The sequence below is a fragment of the Rutidosis leptorrhynchoides genome, chromosome 11 (genome assembly GCF_046630445.1).
Source record: "Rutidosis leptorrhynchoides isolate AG116_Rl617_1_P2 chromosome 11, CSIRO_AGI_Rlap_v1, whole genome shotgun sequence".
In the NCBI taxonomy this organism is placed as follows: domain Eukaryota; kingdom Viridiplantae; phylum Streptophyta; class Magnoliopsida; order Asterales; family Asteraceae; genus Rutidosis; species Rutidosis leptorrhynchoides.
The window spans coordinates 305818307-305838156 of record NC_092343.1 but is presented as its reverse complement, the minus strand read 5'-3'; the positions used below and the strand labels follow the sequence as shown (position 1 = coordinate 305838156).

The window sequence follows — 19850 nt, the reverse complement described above, 5'->3', positions numbered from 1 at the left end:
ATTGGTGACACTTTTAACGAAATGGTGTAACTTCATGAAATTGTGTAACCATGGTACCTTTACACCAAGAGGTGTGACATTTCATGGAAAGTTTTACACCAAAAGATGCAACTTATCATGGTGACCTTTCATACTCTATAAATAAGAGTATTTGTCTCACATTTCAAGATGATGAAATTTGATCATTCACAATATACAAATTATCTATGTTCTTGACTTCTAACTTTAATTGCCTATATTGGAGTTGTGCCTTTGTCTTATACCGAATAAAGATTTCGTGTAACCCTAAAGCAATCTATGTATAGGGTCGAAATACTTTATCGCGAAAGTGACTACACGATTCAAAAGTTTATCCGGCATTCAAACCCTATTATTCTGCATTCAAACCCTATTATCCAACACTTGAAAACTTATTGCAAGAAATTCAGAGGAATGAAATTGTACAAAGACTGCATTGCATTTCAGGTTGTAAATTGTGCAAGTTTGCATGTACCTTAAACATCAAATAATCAAGATACAAGTTGAGCGGCAGTTCAAGATGTAATATGTGCGAGTATGGTTGTACCTTGCACATTTTTTTTTTTTTTTTTTTTTTTTTTTTTTTTTTTTTTTTTTGAAAGGCAATGTTAGTGGTTAGAGTTAATTCACGAAAATCCCCCCCCCCCCCGAGACTCGAACCCTTGGTCTCCTCGAACACCATGTTAACATGGTGACCAATGAGGCAAAGCCCCATTGGCTACACAAAGCATTGAATACACAAAGCATCAAGTTATTACTGATTTGCCTGAATTTTTCATGGAAACTAGATATCTTTTGCTTATAAGTTAACTTTATGAGGTCAAAGATAAATCCGATTGTGAAATGACGGTTTCATTTACATATAGATATTACTCTGACTTTTTAACTATACCTACAGAAGAAATCCTATGAGTTTTGTTACTGATAATAACTTTTAGTAGTATTATCATTTTATATTTATGTATTGAAAAATTGAATGTTTATTTGGGTTTGTTTTTATATCTCGAACAGAAATTTCTAAGTTATTCAGACAACCATGATGAAAATAATACAAATTTGTTTCTTTGGTCTAGTAGAGATTCTTTGCATAAATTGAAATAGACACTCATTTTTCTTACGAACTATAACAATATGTCGTGAAAAAATTTGAAGAAATTCCCTTGCAATTCACACGGGTCTTGGGAATGGTATAAAAACGAGCATGGTCTAAAAATTTCACGTCAAATTTTTTGATCATGATCTGAAAATTTTCGGTCATGAACAGTTTTCTTGGGCTTCGACCATCGTTCGATTTCTCCATTCGAGATAATTGATAATCAATACCAAACAGACTTGAGATAACCAAAGCCCACAAAGTTGTTAATCAAAAGAAATACTTTCTTGCATATTATTTGGTACCTTACCCAACATAATACAAGAATACAACCAAATCACACAATTCTCAATAAAAAAAAAAAAAAACATAAAAACCAAAAAACAACCATTCATTATCCCACAAAATAACATCTCTAAAATCCGAAAATCGTAACTACTTCAGTACTCGTCATCCTCACCTTCATCTTCGACACCTTCAGTACCAACTTCTTCATAATCTTTCTCAAGTGCTGCAAGATCTTCACGGGCTTCTAAGGACTCACCTTCTTCCATATACCAATGAACAAATACTCTCTTTGAGTACATCAGGTCAAACTTATGGTCAATGCATGAAAACACCTCAGCAACTGCTGCGTTGTTTCTAATCATGCATACGGCTCGCTGTACCTTTGCAGGTCGCCTCCTGGTACAACTGCTGATGCATGATAATTGATCCCACACTTGAATCCAGTTGGACACCTGTTATCATATATCACTTTAACATAAATTCATGTACTTCTATTATTTTTCAAACCATCATTCTTACAAAAGCAAAAATTTCCTTTGCAAAAAGATACCTTTTTTTATAGAGAAAAATGGTCAAATATCGAGTTCTTTCCTCATTCATTTTAATGTTCAAAATATACCCAAATTTCTCATTTTTACAACTGAAGTTTGTTTGATAGTGATCTCAAAACAAAACAACCAGTCACTCAATTTAAACTAAGAGCGGGATTTATCATGTAGGGAAGAAAATGTGACCCATTTAAATTCTGAATTGGTGGATTGTCGTTATGTTTTATCTCAGGTAAAAAAAAAAACAACAGCTTAAAATGTAAAGGGTCAATAAGTTGAACAAATCAGTATTAACCCCCGAGTGTAATATTTTATAACGTTTATAATCTCCCATATCTATTTATTTTAAAACCTAGAATCTGCTTAGTATTTTGACACACTTAATAAGTTTTAGATTCTGGACAGAAGGTACACATGTTTAAACTAACATGACCCAATTTGACCCAAACCATACTAGACCAATTACGCATTCCACCCAATTCGCCCATTTAGCTACATCTAATATCATTGTTTACTTACTAGTCAACAAATTGCACAGTGCGCTTAGTTTTGATTGTAGCAACAGCAGCATTTGTAAAGACCCGTCCTAATCCATAAGAACGAATACAATAACATATGATTACATTGCGAGGTATTTGACCTCTATATGATACATTTTACAAACGTTGCATTCGTTTTAAAAGACAAACTTTCATTACATCGAAAGTTGACAGGCATGCATACCATTTCATAATATCCAACTATAAATGATCTAATCTGTCTTTTACTTAATCATAATCTTTACTGAACTCAACGACTTGAATGCAACGTCTTTTGAAATATGTCATGAATGATTCTAAGTAATATCTTTAAATTGAGCAAATGCACAGCGGAAGATTTCTTTCAATCCTGAGAATAAACATGCTTTAAAGTGTCAACCAAAAGGTTGGTGAGTTCATTAGTTTATCATAATCGATTATTTCCATAATTTTAATAGACCACAAGATTTTCATATTTATAAACAAAACCTCTCGCCTGCATAAAGATAAAATCATTCATATGAATTGAACACCTGGTAACCGACATTAACTTTAAGGCATAGAATATCCTCAAACAGAACATCTCATCTGTATAATAAAAATCTCGAAGTACTAAAGCCATCCATAACCTGAATGGGGGTTGTTAGGCCCAATAGATCTATCTTTAGGATTCGCGTCAATTAGGAACAGAACCTCTCGTCTGCCTAATTCTTAGGTTACCAAGCTAAAAGGGTGATATTCGATTTCGATAATCCAACCATAGAATGTAGTTTCGATTACTTGTGTCAATTTCGTAAAACATTTATAAAGCAGCGCATGTATTCTCAGTCCCAAAAATATATATAAAAAGAGAGTAATGAAACTAACATATTGTATTTCGTAGTAATTAAGCATATGATGGCATTAAACAAATGCAAGGTTGGCCTCCGATTCACGAACCTATATCAATTTGTATATCTATTAAAACATATAATGGAGATCATATAATTTCATTTATATACATATATATATATATATATATATATATATATATATATATATATATATATACTGTTTATGTACTTGTAGTTATATAGAATTTATACTAAATTCCATTTAAAGCATATACTTATATTATATTTTAACTTATATGTTATATATATATATATATATATATATATATATATATATATATATATATATATATACTAATCATTATATTTATATATATATATATACATATATATATATATATATATATATGTGATTAGTATTATATTTAAAAATTATTAGTTTGTTATATGTAAGTATTTAAAAAAAATATTAATGTGGTTGATATATATATAGTTATATGAAATATTAATATAATTATAATATATATAATAAGTATAATTTTATATATAAAATATTTATGTGTTAAAATTATAGTTTTGATAATAACAATTTACTAATAATAATAATAATAATAGTTTTTTTTTTTAATATTGGTATTACTAATAATAAAAATGATAATGATAATTTTAATAATAATGATAGTAGTATTATTAATAAGGTTATTACTAATATATATAATACTTATATTAATTATAATATTGTAAACTACTTTAATGATAATAATAAAATTCATGATAATAATAATTAACATAAAAATAACAATAATAATAATAACAATAATAATCATAATTATACTAATCGTAATAATTATAATACTTGTAATAATAACAATAATTAATAATTAATAATAATAATAATAATAACAACAGCAATAACAATAATAATAATAATAATAATAATAATAATAATAATAATAATAATAATAATAATAATAATAATAATAATAAAAAGAAAACTACCTTAGAAAAGGGCTTCTAAAAAAAATTGTGCCTCACACGAGGCTCGAACCCTCGACCTCTCGAAAACCCGAACACAGTCCAAACTATTCCGCTGCCCATTCGTTTCTGATTTAAACCCAACTAAACTAAATATAACTCGTCTGTCTATTACCTTCTTCTTGTCAATTTCGAATTACCAGGGATCCAACAAAATTAAGACCAAGAGTAAAATGATTTTGAATTAAGACATGTAATTTGAAATAGAAACAATCAGTAATCGTTGTTTTTTCATTAAAAATCAACAAAGAAAAATTAACGAAATAAACAGATGCAAAGAACATGACTATGAACTCAAACGTCCAATTCAAATTTTTGAACATTTCAGATTAAAATTACAAAACGAAATAAGTTTTAAATCATTCCTAGAAACTTTAGGAATCATCAATTGCACTTGAAACATCAAAATGATTTCGAATTTGATGAAGAACGATCTGTTGACTTTTTATTTTCAAAACTTTGACTCAAAAATTTAACATCAATTAAAGAAATTAAGGATTGAAAACTTACAGATAGTACAAGTATATGATTCTTAACATATCTGTATTTTTGAAATTTGATAATTGATTCAGTATTGGGCTATCGATTTCAACCTGACTCGAACAGAGGTTATAAGCTGTGTTCTAAATTTCCTGATAAAATTAACATCTAGAAATGGTTAAAAGTTATGGTAATCGATAATGATAATGGGTAGTTGATTGAATTCCTAAACAACATGAGATGATTTCTTATTTAATATAGAAAAAGGCTCGACACTAGTTCACGAGCAAAACAGAAAGACAGTATAATAATAATAATATCTGATATATGATTGTGATCTGTATGTAAATACGCATATATATCTGTATTTATATCTTATACCTAATATAAGAAATTATTAAGTATCTTAATAATAATAATAATACTTGTTAATATTAATTATAATAACTATCATATTATCATAACAATATTGATAACAATATTAAGGATAATAATAATTTTTTTTAAGTATAATGTTAATAATATTATTATTAATAATATTAATAATAATAAGTTGTATTAATATAACAATAACGATATTTATAATAATTTTTAATAATTTTAGTAATGGTGGTAATACTAATAATGTAATTAATAATATTAGTAATCATCTTATTGATAATAATAATTTTTAATAATAATAATTTTTAATAATAATAATATTAATAATAATTATTATTATTATTATTATTATTAATGATAATAATTATTGATTATATTGTTAATAATAATATTAATAATAATTATAACAATATTAATAATAATACTTATAACATTAATATAACATCTTAATATTAACATACTAATATTTTACATAGACTAAAATATTCGAATTTCTTCATATAATATTTATAAATTATATGTATATATATACATGTATATCTATAATATACCTATAATAATTATGTATAGACATTATGTAAGTATATTATGTAGTAAATTACAATTATATATAGTATATTTATAAGTATTCGTTTTTTTAATCTTCGGTTAATATCAATCAATGTGACAATTGAGCGTTACCATCGTTTAATAACTAATTTGAAATCATATATATTTTCAGTATTCATAAACACGTTTTTAAATATACGTTGTGAGTTATTTATATATTTAATTCTAATAATTAATATCCTATTTTATATATTCAAATTATGTTATTTAAACAAAACTTTTTTTTAATAATCAAATTCTATTGAATCGAAAAGCGTTTTCGCACATTTGAAAAAAAAGATCAATCGAATATTATGAAATCCAATTCTCCACTATCTTTTGTCTAACTTTTGTTAATTGACACATTTGTTTTTACTTGTAAATCACTTTACCATTTATTCCGAATACCGTTAAAAAGGAATAATTTCTCAAATCAACGTGGACCACACAACAGAGATACATAACAATATCACAATATATCTGATACTTAAATCATTTGATTTTATCTTTTAATTCCGTCGATGAACATATAGAAACAATACATTCATGTAAAGTATTATACATTGAATACTTTGTTAATATTTTCAAGTTATAACATATATATACCTATATATATATACACACATATATAATCATATTCATCTATATAATGATTCGTGAATCGTCGGAATTTGGTCGAGGTTAAATGAATGTATGAACATAGTTTAAAATTCTTGAGATTCAACTTAACAAACTTCGCCTATCTTGTTGGAAACATATAAAGATTAAAGTTTAAATTTGGTCGGAAATTTCCGGGTTGTCACAGTACATACCCGTTAAAGAAATTTCGTCCCCAAAATTTGATAGAGGTCGTCATGGATAACAATAAGAATGTTTTCATGACAAATATGAGTTGATAAATTGAGTTTTATCATCGTTGAGTAATATGGATAAAACCATTTAGTTTTGTGAAGAGTATGAAGCTATCACAAAAGAGTGAAATGAGTAGGTGTAGATTTGTCATATCTTTTGACGTAGATAGGATTGAGTTCCAAATTCAAGAGATTTGGAGAAAATCTTTGTAATAAGATTTGATTCTTCGGTAATCAAAGGAATTAGGATTTTCTTTGATTAAATGCGATAACCTGTCACGATTGCTCTGAAATCTCCCGTTCATATTGATTATAAACGTTCCATATTAATTGATTTCATCGCGAGGTTTTGACCTCTATATGAGACGTTTTTCAAAGACTGCATTCATTTTTAAAACAACCATAACCTTTCTTTTATCTATAAAGGTCTAAAATATACCGTTTACACACGACCATTACATAATGGTTTACAATAAGAATATATTACATCAAAAATAAGTTTCTTGAATGCAGTTTTTACATAATATCATACAAGCATGGACTCCAAATCTTGTCCTTATTTTAGTATGCAACAGCGGAAGCTCTTAATAATCACCTGAGAATAAACATGCTTAAAACGTCAACAAAAATGTTGGTGAGTTATAGGTTTAACCTATATATTATCAAATCATAATAATAGACCACAAGATTTCATATTTTAATACACATCCCATACATAGAGATAAAAATCATTCATATGGTTTGAACACCTGGTAACCGACATTAACAAGATGCATATAAGAATATCCCCTATTATTCCGGGACATCCATCGGACATGATAAAACAACATCGAAGTACTAAAGCATCTACTACAACGGATGGGGTTTGTTAGGCCCAATAGATCTATCTTTAGGATTCGCGTCAATTAGTAGACTGGTTTACTAATTCTTAGGTTACCAAGTAAAAGGGGCATATTCGGCTTCGATCATCCAACCATATAATGTAGTTTCGATTACTTGTGTCTATTTTGTCAAACATTTATAAAAGCGCATGTATTCTCAGTCCCAAAAATATATATTGCAAAAGCATTTAAAAAGGGAGCAAATGAAACTAGAACTTATAGAATTTATGAAGAACACTTAGAACTTGAAGATAGAACTTAAAAGAGATCAATTAGATGAAGAAAATTGAAGAATGAAAGTGTTTGTAGGTGTTTTTGGTCGTTGGTATATGGATTAGATATAAAGGATGTGTAATTATGTTTACATGTAAATAAGTCATGAATGATTACTAATATTTTTGTAATTTTATGAGATATTTCATGCTAGTTGCCAAATGATGGTTCCCACATGTGTTAGATGACTCACATGGGCTGCTAAGAGCTGATCATTGGAGTGTATATACCAATAGTACATACATCTAAAACCTGTGTATTGTACGAGTACGAATACGGGTGCATACGAGTAGAATTGTTGATGAAACTGAACGAGGATGTAATTGTAAGAATTTTTGCTAAGTAGAAGTATTCTGATAAGTGTCTTGAAGCCTTTAAAAAGTGTATGAATACATATTAAAACACTACATGTATATACATTTTAACTGAGTCATTAAGTCATCGTTACTCGTTACATGTAAGTGTTGTTTTGAAACCTTTAGGTTAACGATCTTGTTAAATGTTGTTAATCCATTGTTTATTATATCAAAAGAGATGTTAAATTATTACATTATCATGATATCATGATGTATTAATATATCTTAATATGATATATATATACATTAAATGTCGTTACAACGATAATCGTTACATATATGTCTCGTTTCGAAATCATTAAGTTAGTAGTCTTGTTTTTACATATGTAGTTCATTGTTAATACACTTAATGACATGTTTACTTATCATTTATCATGATTAAACATAGTGTATCAATATCATATTATGATTCATATGTATTTAGTAAGACGTTGTTATAACGATAATCGTTATATATATCGTTTTCGAGTTTCTTAATTCAATAGACTCATTTTTATGTATATAACACATTGTTAAAATACTTAATGAGATAATTACTTATCATAATATCATGTTAACTATATATGTAACCATATATATATCATCATATAGTTTTTACAAGTTTTAACGCTCGTGAATCACCGGTCAACTTGGGTGGTCAATTGTCTATATAAAACCTATTTCAATTAATCAAGTCTTAACAAGTTTGATTGCTTAACATGTTGGAAACACTTAATCATGTAAATATCAAATTCATTAAATATATATAAACATGGAAAAGTTCGGGTCACTACAGTACCTACCCGTTAAATAAATTTCGTCCCGAAATTTTAAGCAGTTGGATGTGTTGATGTATCTTCTGGAAATAAGTGCGGGTATTTCTTCTTCATCTGATCTTATCATTCCCAGGTGAACTCGGGTCCTCTACGAGCATTCCATCGAACCTTAATAATTGGTATCTTATTTTGCTTAAGTCTTTTATCCTCACGATCCATTATTTCGACGGGTTCTTCGATGAATTGAAGTTTTTCATTGATTTGGATTTCGTCTAACGGAATAGTGAGATCTTCTTTAGCAAAACATTTCTTCAAATTCGAGAAGTGGAAAGTGTTATGTACAGTCGCGAGTTGTTGAGGTAACTCAAGTCGGTAAGCTACTGGTCCGACACGATCAATAATCTTGAATGGTCCAATATACCTTGGATTTAATTTCCCTCATTTACCAAATCGAACAACGCCTTTCCAAGGTGCAACTTTAAGCATGACCATCTCTAAAATTTCAAATTCTATATCTTTTCTTTTAATGTCAGCGTAGCTCTTTTGTCGATTTTGGGCGATTTTCAACCGTTGTTGAATTTGGATGATCTTCTCGGTAGTTTCTTGTATTATCTCCGGACCCGTAATCTGTCAATCCCCCACTTCACTCCAACAAATCGGAGACCTGCACTTTCTACCATAAAGTGCTTCAAACGGTTCCATCTCAATGCTTGAATGGTAGCTGTTGTTGTAGGAAAATTCTGCTAACGCTAGATGTCGATCTCAACTGTTTCCGAAATCAATAACAAATGCTCGTAGCATGTCTTCAAGCGTTTGTATCATCCTTTCGCTCTGCCCATCAGTTTGTGGATGATAGGCAGTACTCATGTCTAGACGAGTTCCTAATGCTTGCTGTAATGTCTGCCAGAATCTTGAAATAAATCTGCCATCCCTATCAGAGATAATAGAGATGGGTATTCCATGTCTGGAGACGACTTCCTTCAAATACATTCGTGCTAACTTCTCCATCTTGTCATCTTCTCTTATTGGAAGGAAGTGTGCTGATTTGGTGAGACGATCAACTATTACTCAAATAGTATCAAAACCACTTGCGGTCCTTGGCAATTTAGTAATAAAATCCATGGTAATGTTTTCCCATTTCCATTCCGGGATTTTGGGTTGTTGAAGTAGACCTGATGGTTTCTGATGCTCAGCTTTGACCTTAGAACACGTCAAACATTCTCCTACATGTTTAGCAACATCGGCTTTCATACCCGGCCACCAAAAATGTTTCTTGAGATACTTGTACATCTTCTCCGTTCCAGGATGTATTGAGTATCTGGTTTTATGAGCTTCTCTAAGTACCATTTCTCTCATATCTCCAAATTTTGGTACCCAAATTCTTTCAGCCCTATATCGGGTTCCGTCTTCCTGAATATTAAGATGCTTCTCCGATCCTTTGGGTATTTCATCCTTTAAAATTCCTTGTTGCGCCTCCTTTATTTGAGTAGTAAGGTTATTGTGAATCATTATATTCATAGCTTTTACTCGAATGGGTTCTCTGTCCTTTCTACTCAAGGCGTCGGCTACCACATTTGCCTTCCCCGGGTGGTAACGAATCTCAAAGTCGTAATCATTCAACAATTCAATCCACCTGTGCTGCCTCATGTTCAGTTGTTTCTGATTAAATATGTGTTGAAGACTTTTGTGGTCGGTATATATAATACTTTTGACCTCATATAAGTAGTGCCTCCAAGTCTTTAATGCAAAAACAACCGCGCCTAATTCCAAATCATGTGTCGTATAATTTTGCTCGTGAATCTTCAATTGTCTAGACGCATAAGCAATTACCTTCGTTAGTTGCATTAATACACAACCGAGACCTTGCTTTGAGGCGTCACAATATATCACAAAATCATCATTCCCTTCAGGTAATGACAATATAGGTGCCGTAGTTAACTTTTTCTTCAACAATTGAAATGCTTTCTCTTGTTCATCCTTCCATTCAAATTTCTTCCCTTTATGCATTAATGCAATCAAGGGTTTTGCTATTTTGGAAAAATCTTGGATGAATCTCCTGTAATAACCAGCCAGCCCTAAAAATTAGCGTATGTGCTTCGGAGTTTTCGGGGTTAACCACTTTTCAACGGTTTCAATCTTTGCTGGATCCACCTGAATACCTTCTTTGTTCACTATATGACCGAGGAATTGAACTTCTTCCAACCAAAATGCACACTTTGAAAACTTAGCGTACAGTTTTTCTTTTCTTAACAACTCTAGCACTTTTCTCAAATGTTCTTCATGCTCTTGGTCATTCTTTGAGTAAATAAGTATGTCATCGATGAAAACAATGACAAACTTGTCAAGGTATGGTCCACACACTCGGTTCATGAGGTCCATGAACATAGCTAGTGCGTTAGTCAACCCAAACGGCATAACCATAAACTCGTAATGACCGTAACGCATCCTAAAAGCAGTCTTTGGAATATCATCCTCCTTCACCCGCATTTGATGATACCCAGAACGTAAATCAATCTTCGAATAAACTGACGAGCCTTGTAGTTGATCAAATAAGTCGTCGATTCTCGGTAGTGGGTAACGGTTCTTGATGGTATGTTTGTTCAACTCTCGGTAGTCGATGCACAACCTAAATGTACAATCCTTCTTCTTGACAAACAAAACAGGAGCTCCCCATGGTGATGTGCTTAGTCAAATGAAACCACGCTCTAAAAGTTTCTGTAACTGACTTTGTAATTCTTTCTTTTCGCTGGGTGCGAGTCTGTATGGAGCACGAGTTATTGGTGCAGCTCCTGGTACAAGTTCTGTTTGAAATTCAACGGATCGATGTGGGGGTAATCCCGGTAATTCTTTCGGAAATACACAGGAAATTCTTTTTGTGACGGGAACATCACTGATGTTCTTTTCTTCAGGTTTAACTTCCTCGACGTGTGCTAGAATGACGAAACAACCTCTTCTTATTAGTTTTTGTGCCTTCATACTACTAATAAGATTTAATTTCGCGTTATTCTTTTCTCCGTACACCATTAAAGGTTTTCCTTTTTCACGCACAATGCGAATCGTATTTTTGTAACAAACGACTTCTGCTCTCACCTTTTTCAACCAGTCCATGCCAATTATTACATCAAAACTCCCTTACTCGACTGGTATTGTAACAACCCGACATCATTTTACCAAAAACAAGCCTTAAAAAAAAATTTGTCAGACAGCGTATCTGGACGGCATCCCATAATCTGGACGGCGTCCAGAGATGAAGACCAGGACGGCGTCCCATGATTCTGGACGGCGTCCAAATGAACTAAAGTGGACTGATCAGTTTTTATTTACACGCGAGTGGAAAACCCGCTTCCCGACACTTTTAAACGTAACCAATTTCACAATATGTCATATTAAGTAAAACTAAGATATTTCCACCATAAAAACAAGTTTTACAACACCGGGCCCGCAATGACCCGTTTTACAAATAATGTAGCGATTTCGACCCATTTATCTCTTTAGACGGATTAGGACTCCACAACCCAACCCGATACCAAGAGCATAATCCCGGGGACTACAAACCCCATCCACGTTCAATTATCCGAAAGCTACCCCATCGAGCCCAACCGCTCCTGCACGTCTAGCTTAACAAACTAGCTAGCATCATTAACACAATACATATAAAAAGGTAAACAACGAGCGGGGTAAGCCGAGGCTTAGTGAATGCAATAATTACACATATACATATATAATATACCTACTTGCAAACACTTACACAAATACCTCATACACGCTAGCAATTTATATAGCATACCATCGTAAAGTATAATGCTACAATCTTCAAGACCACAAGCTAGCACAACAATAGCATATATAACTCGAATAATATATTATGCTACACTACAACACGTAACCTTGGTCAAACAATAACACGAGAGAATGGTACTTCGAATTTCCCACCGGTGTTCATAACAACCGTTAGTGTACAACGAAATATATCACTAACCCCTAGGCTATTCGGACAACGAAATATCCGCTCGAAGCAATCATTTGTGTACAACGAAATATATCACTAACTCTTGGTCGGTTTGGACAACGAAATGTCCATCGTTAGTGTACAACGAAATATATCACTAACTCTCGGCCAAATTGGACAACGAAATATTCTTCGTTAGTGTACAACGAAATATATCACTAACTCTTGGTGGTATAGACAACGCATACCCGGCCCCTCTCCCGCCCTACAAATAGATACATTATATACACACATATATAATCATTCCACTCACCTCGAGATGCCCGCACAAATCATATATGTAAACCGTCTCCAAACGCAACCGAGCAAGCTTTTACCTATAATACGCATATAGATATACACACAATCAACATACATTCTCTACACGAGAATTTGACTCCAACACCTTAACCGAGGGTTTATACCTACCTCCACAATCCGCTCATTTAGACACCTAAAGTGAACTTCACCAATTACCACTACGGGTGGTAATTTCGACCCATTCAAACAAGTACAATTTAACCTAAAAATGTTTCTCATGATTACTTTCATTAACAATGTCATTTAACGCTTGACACAATTGTTTAAACATCCATTTGATCCAAAATAGTGTCATTACCAATTTTGACCCATCTAAGTCAACCCATTTTGACAAAAGTCCCAAAAACATCCTTAATCACTAACGCCTAGTGATTAACTTTCCAAAACATCATTTAACACTTACAACTTCAATTCACATGGCCAAACCCTAGATCATAGCTATTAGGGTTTTCCTTAACTCAACATAACCCAAATTCACCCATTTTACCCCCAAATGGATCTTACAAGTTCCAACACTCCTAAAATCACTAATACTAGTGATTATACCCCACTTACAAACCTTAAACATGCTTAAATCATTAACCAACCCAAAACCCGCAAAATATCAAAATAGCTAGTCACAATAAACCCACTTTGTCATCTAAACGGGTTTCACAACTTAAACAAACTCAAACCTTAACTTGATTATCAAATTAACACAATGAAATTCGGATTTGAGACTTACCAATACTACCAAAATGTAGCCGTGAACGAGGCGAACAACATTAACTCCCGCGACTTGACCCGATTCACCCTTCTTCTTCCTCAAATGGAGCTCTCTCTCTCTCTAAGCTCCTCACTCTCTCTCTAGATGGAAATGGGTGGAAGAGGTGAAATGAGGATAGAGATAAGCATTGGGTCAGTTTTAGAGGCTCAAAACCGACCCCCAAGTGAAAAGACACAAATACCCCTTTTAAATTCATTAAAATTCCAACAGTTGGCCTGTCAGGCCATTTGGACGGCGTCCAAAATGGCTAGACGGCGTCCAACCTTTCACTGGTGGACGGCGTCCCAAAATCTGGACGGAGACCCACTGAACTGAGTCTGAAACTGAACTTGTTTTGGTCGTAACTTTCAAACCGTAACTCCGTTTTCGACGAATCAAATATCGTTGGAAACGTAATGAGATTTACTATCCAATGGTAATGTTTTAGAACCTTAACTCCAACTTTATTTAGAACTCAAATATACGCTTACAAGCCTCGTAATTCGAATGACGTCCAAAATAACGTGTAACTGAAAAACGGGTGTTACAGGTATTAAATCAATTTTAAATGTTTCGTCAACCAGTTTAATTTCTCTATCCCGACATACTTTATCTGCTGTAATTAGTTTACCGTTTGCTAATTCGAGTAAAAATTTACTATCCAAAGGCGTCAATGGGCAACTTAATTTAGCACAAAAATATCTACTCATATAGCTTCTATCCGCACCTGAATCAAATAAAACATAAGCAGATTTATCTTCAATAAGAAACATACCCGTAACAAGCTTTGGGTCTTCCTGCGCTTCTGTCGAATTAATGTTGAAGACTCGTCCACGGCCTTGCCCATTATTATTCCCTTGATTAGGGCATGCTTTGCTGAAATGGCCCGGCTTTCCGCATCCGTAACAAATAATGGAATTATTTGTTCTGTTATTTTTATATGCCTTTGGTCCATAGACATCACACTTCGTTACACTATGTCCAGTTCTATTACACTTGGTACATACTACTACGCAGAACTTATCTAGATGAAACCCTCCACACCTTAGACATTTATTGTTCTGATTGTTGTTGCCATTGTTGTTATTGATTTGGTTGTTGTTGGGATTGTTATTGTTGTTGGAACGGTTGTTGTAGTTGTTGTTGTTGTTGTTGGGACGTTTGTTGTAGTTATTGTTAGGATTTCGGTTATTATTGCGATTGTTGTTGCGGTTGTTGGGATAGTTGTTGTGATTGTTATTGTTGTTGTACTGGTGATTCTTGTCACCGTTTTCCTCCCACTTCCTCTTGAGTTGTTTCATGTTGGCTTCTTCGGCTGCCTGTTCTTTAATTCTTCCCTCAATCTGATTTATGAGTTTATGAGCCATTCGACTCGCCTTTTGTATGGAAGCGGGCTCATGTGAACTCACATCTTCTTGAATCCTTACTGGTAACCCTTTTATAAACTCGTCGATCTTCTCCTCTTTATCTTCGAATGTTCCTGGACATAATAGGCACAACTCTGTGAATCGTCGTTCATATGTGGTAATGTCGAACCCTTGTGTTCGTAACTCTCTAAGCTCTACCTTGAGCTTATTGACTTCGTTTCTAGGACGGTACTGCTCGTTCATCAGTTGCTTGAATGCTGACCACGGTAGTGCGTAAGCAGTATTTTGTCCTACCTGTTCAAGATAGGTGTTCCACCACGTTAACGCAGTTCCTGTGAAGGTATGTGTAACTACTTAAATTTGTCCTCTTCAGTACACTTACTTATGGAAAACACCGATTCGACTTTCTCGGTCCACCGTTTCAATCCAATTGGTCCTTCGGTTCCATCGAATTCCAAAGGTTTAAAGGCTGTGAATTCTTTGTAGGAGCATCCTACACGATTTCTTGTGGGATTAGTTCCACTACTAGAACTAGAGTTATTGTTGTTATTTTGCATTGCAGCCTGCACTGCGGCTATGTTTTCAGCAAGGAAAACAATGAAGTCTTCCTCGCTCATGTTCAAGTTCTGACGAGTCGTCGGTGCCATTTCCTTCAAAATAGCCAAAAGGATTGAGTTAATCATATAGAATTTAAGAGTAGTCAATAGTATTTCGTAGCATAATATGAACTTATTTATAAAAGTTTTTTCTTCATATTAGCATTTTATAGTTTTAATTCGGGTAGTACCTACCCGTTAAGTTCATACTTAGTAGCTATTATGCAATTCAACTACTACGATTCTATATGAAAAACTTATTACAATAATATTTCGCGTTCAAACTTTTATACAATATTTTACAAACATACAATACCACTAATATACATATAGGATGAAATATAGCACATAATAACTTGCTACGCAGCATCTATAAAGGTAATTCTAATTAATACGCAAGTTGTTCAGCAAAAGCAATAAAGATACGTAATTCATAAGTCCAGAAACAGGTCATGCATTCTGGTTTTACTAAAATGACTTTCCATCCTTGGTCTTGTGGAAAGTAACCGTTATGACCATTGGCTAGGCAGCATGTTGTAATGTCGTCAAAAGGACGAGGGTTTCGTAATGTTCAACAGCCTCGTAGCAATCTAAAAACCTTATTTCTTACCCCAACTACCGAGTCCATCACTTGTGGGAATGTTTCATTTAATAATTTTAATCCGATGTTCTTTTTCTCACTCTGGTGAGAAGCGAACATCACTAACTCGTAAGCATGACATGCTTCTTTATGTTGCATGTTAGAAGCTCTTTCTAATTCACGAAATTCTATGTTGGGATATGAAATGTCCCGTTCTTGTTGATTAAAAACGTTCCATATTAATTGATTTCGTTGCGAGGTTTTGACCTCTATATGAGACGTTTTTCAAAGACTGCATTCATTTTTAAAACAAACCATAACCTTTATTTCATAAATAAAGGTTTAAAAAGCTTTACGTAGATTATCAAATAATGATAATCTAAAATATCCTGTTTACACACGACCATTACATAATGGTTTACAATACAAATATGTTACATCGAAATCAGTTTCTTGAATGCAGTTTTTACACAATATCATACAAACATGGACTCCAAATCTTGTCCTTATTTTAGTATGCAACAGCGGAAGCTCTTAATATTCACCTGAGAATAAACATGCTTTAAACGTCAACAAAAATGTTGGTGAGTTATAGGTTTAACCTATATATATCAAATCGTAGCAATAGACCACAAGATTTCATATTTCAATACACATCCCATACATAGAGATAAAAATCATTCATATGGTGAACACCTGGTAACCGACATTAACAAGATGCATATTTATAAGAATATCCCCATCATTCCGGGACACCCTTCGGATATGATATAAATTTCGAAGTACTAAAGCATCCGGTACTTTGGATGGGGTTTGTTAGGCCCAATAGATCTATCTTTAGGATTCGCGTCAATTAGGGTGTCTGTTCCCTAATTCTTAGATTACCAGACTTAATAAAAAGGGGCATATTCGATTTCGATAATTCAACCATAGAATGTAGTTTCACGTACTTGTGTCTATTTTGTAAATCATTTATAAAACCTGCATGTATTCTCATCCCAAAAATATTAGATTTTAAAAGTGGGACTATAACTCACTTTCACAGATTTTTACTTCGTCGGGAAGTAAGACTTGGCCACTGGTTGATTCACGAACCTATAACAATATATACATATATATCAAAGTATGTTCAAAATATATTTACAACACTTTTAATATATTTTGATGTTTTAAGTTTATTAAGTCAGCTGTCCTCGTTAGTAACCTACAACTAGTTGTCCACAGTTAGATGTACAGAAATAAATCGATAAATATTATCTTGAATCAATCCACGACCCAGTGTATACGTATCTCAGTATTGATCACAACTCAAACTATATATATTTTGGAATCAACCTCAACCCTGTATAGCTAACTCCAACATTCACATATAGAGTGTCTATGGTTGTTCCGAAATATATATAGATGTGTCGACATGATAGGTCGAAACATTGTATACGTGTCTATGGTATCTCAAGATTACATAATATACAATACAAGTTGATTAAGTTATGGTTGGAATAGATTTGTTACCAATTTTCACGTAGCTAAAATGAGAAAAATTATCCAATCTTGTTTTACCCATAACTTCTTCATTTTAAATCCGTTTTGAGTGAATCAAATTGCTATGGTTTCATATTGAACTCTATTTTATGAATCTAAACAGAAAAAGTATAGGTTTATAGTCGGAAAAATAAGTTACAAGTCGTTTTTGTAAAGGTAGTCATTTCAGTCGAAAGAACGACGTCTAGATGACCATTTTAGAAAACATACTTCCACTTTGAGTTTAACCATAATTTTTGGATATAGTTTCATGTTCATAATAAAAATCATTTTCTCAGAATAACAACTTTTAAATCAAAGTTTATCATAGTTTTTAATTAACTAACCCAAAACAGCCCGCGGTGTTACTACGACGGCGTAAATCCGGTTTTACGGTGTTTTTCTTGTTTCCAGGTTTTAAATCATTAAGTTAGCATATCATATAGATATAGAACATGTGTTTAGTTGATTTTAAAAGTCAAGTTAGAAGGATTAACTTTTGTTTGCGAACAAGTTTAGAATTAACTAAACTATGTTCTAGTGATTACAAGTTTAAACCTTCGAATAAGATAGCTTTATATGTATGAATCGAATGATGTTATGAACATCATTACTACCTTAATTTCCTTGGATAAACCTACTGGAAAAGAGAAAAATGGATCTAGCTTCAATGGATCCTTGGATGGCTCGAAGTTCTTGAAGCAGAATCATGACACGAAAACAAGTTCAAGTAAGATCATCACTTGAAATAAGATTGTTATAGTTATAGAAATTGAACCAAAGTTTGAATATGATTATTACCTTGTATTAGAATGATAACCTACTGTAAGAAACAAAGATTTCTTGAGGTTGGATGATCACCTTACAAGATTGGAAGTGAGCTAGCAAACTTGAAAGTATTCTTGATTTTATGAAACTAGAACTTTTGGAATTTATGAAGAACACTTAGAACTTGAAGATAGAACTTGAGAGAGATCAATTAGATGAATAAAATTGAAGAATGAAATTGTTTGTAGGTGTTTTTGGTCGTTGGTGTATGGATTAGATATAAAGGATATGTAATTTTGTTTTCATGTAAATAAGTCATGAATGATTACTCATATTTTTGTAATTTTATGAGATATTTCATGCTAGTTGCCAAATGATGGTTCCCACATGTGTTAGGTGACTCACATGGGCTGCTAAAAGCTGATCATTGGAGTGTATATACCAATAGTACATACATCTAAAAGCTGTGTATTGTACGAGTACGAATACGGGTGCATACGAGTAGAATTGTTGATGAAACTGAACGAGGATGTAATTGTAAGCATTTTTGTTAAGTAGAAGTATTTTGATAAGTGTATTGAAGTCTTTCAAAAGTGTATAAATACATATTAAAACACTACATGTATATACATTTTAACTGAGTCGTTAAGTCATCGTTAGTCGTTACATGTAAGTGTTGTTTTGAAACCTTTAGGTTAACGATCTTGTTAAATGTTGTTAACCCAATGTTTATAACATCAAATGAGATTTTAAATTATTATATTATCATGTATGAATATCTCTTAATATGATATATATACATTAAATGTCTTTACAACGATAATCGTTACATATATGTCTCGTTTAAAAATCATTAAGTTAGTAGTCTTGTTTTTACATATGTAGTTCATTGTTAATATACTTAATGACATGTTTACTTATCATAGTATCATGTTAACTATATATATATCCATATATATGTCATCATATAGTTTTTACAAGTTTTAACGTTCGTGAATCACCGGTCAACTTGGGTGGTCAATTGTCTATATGAAACATATTTCAATTAATCAAGTCTTAACAAGTT

At 32.3% G+C, this 19850-nt stretch overlaps 1 pseudogene; it reads right to left on the bottom strand.

The window, feature by feature from the left end:
- Positions 1-1551: 1551 nt before the first annotated feature.
- The window catches only part of LOC139877849 (tubulin alpha-1 chain-like), a 49280-nt pseudogene continuing 30981 nt past the window's right edge, over positions 1552-19850 (bottom strand).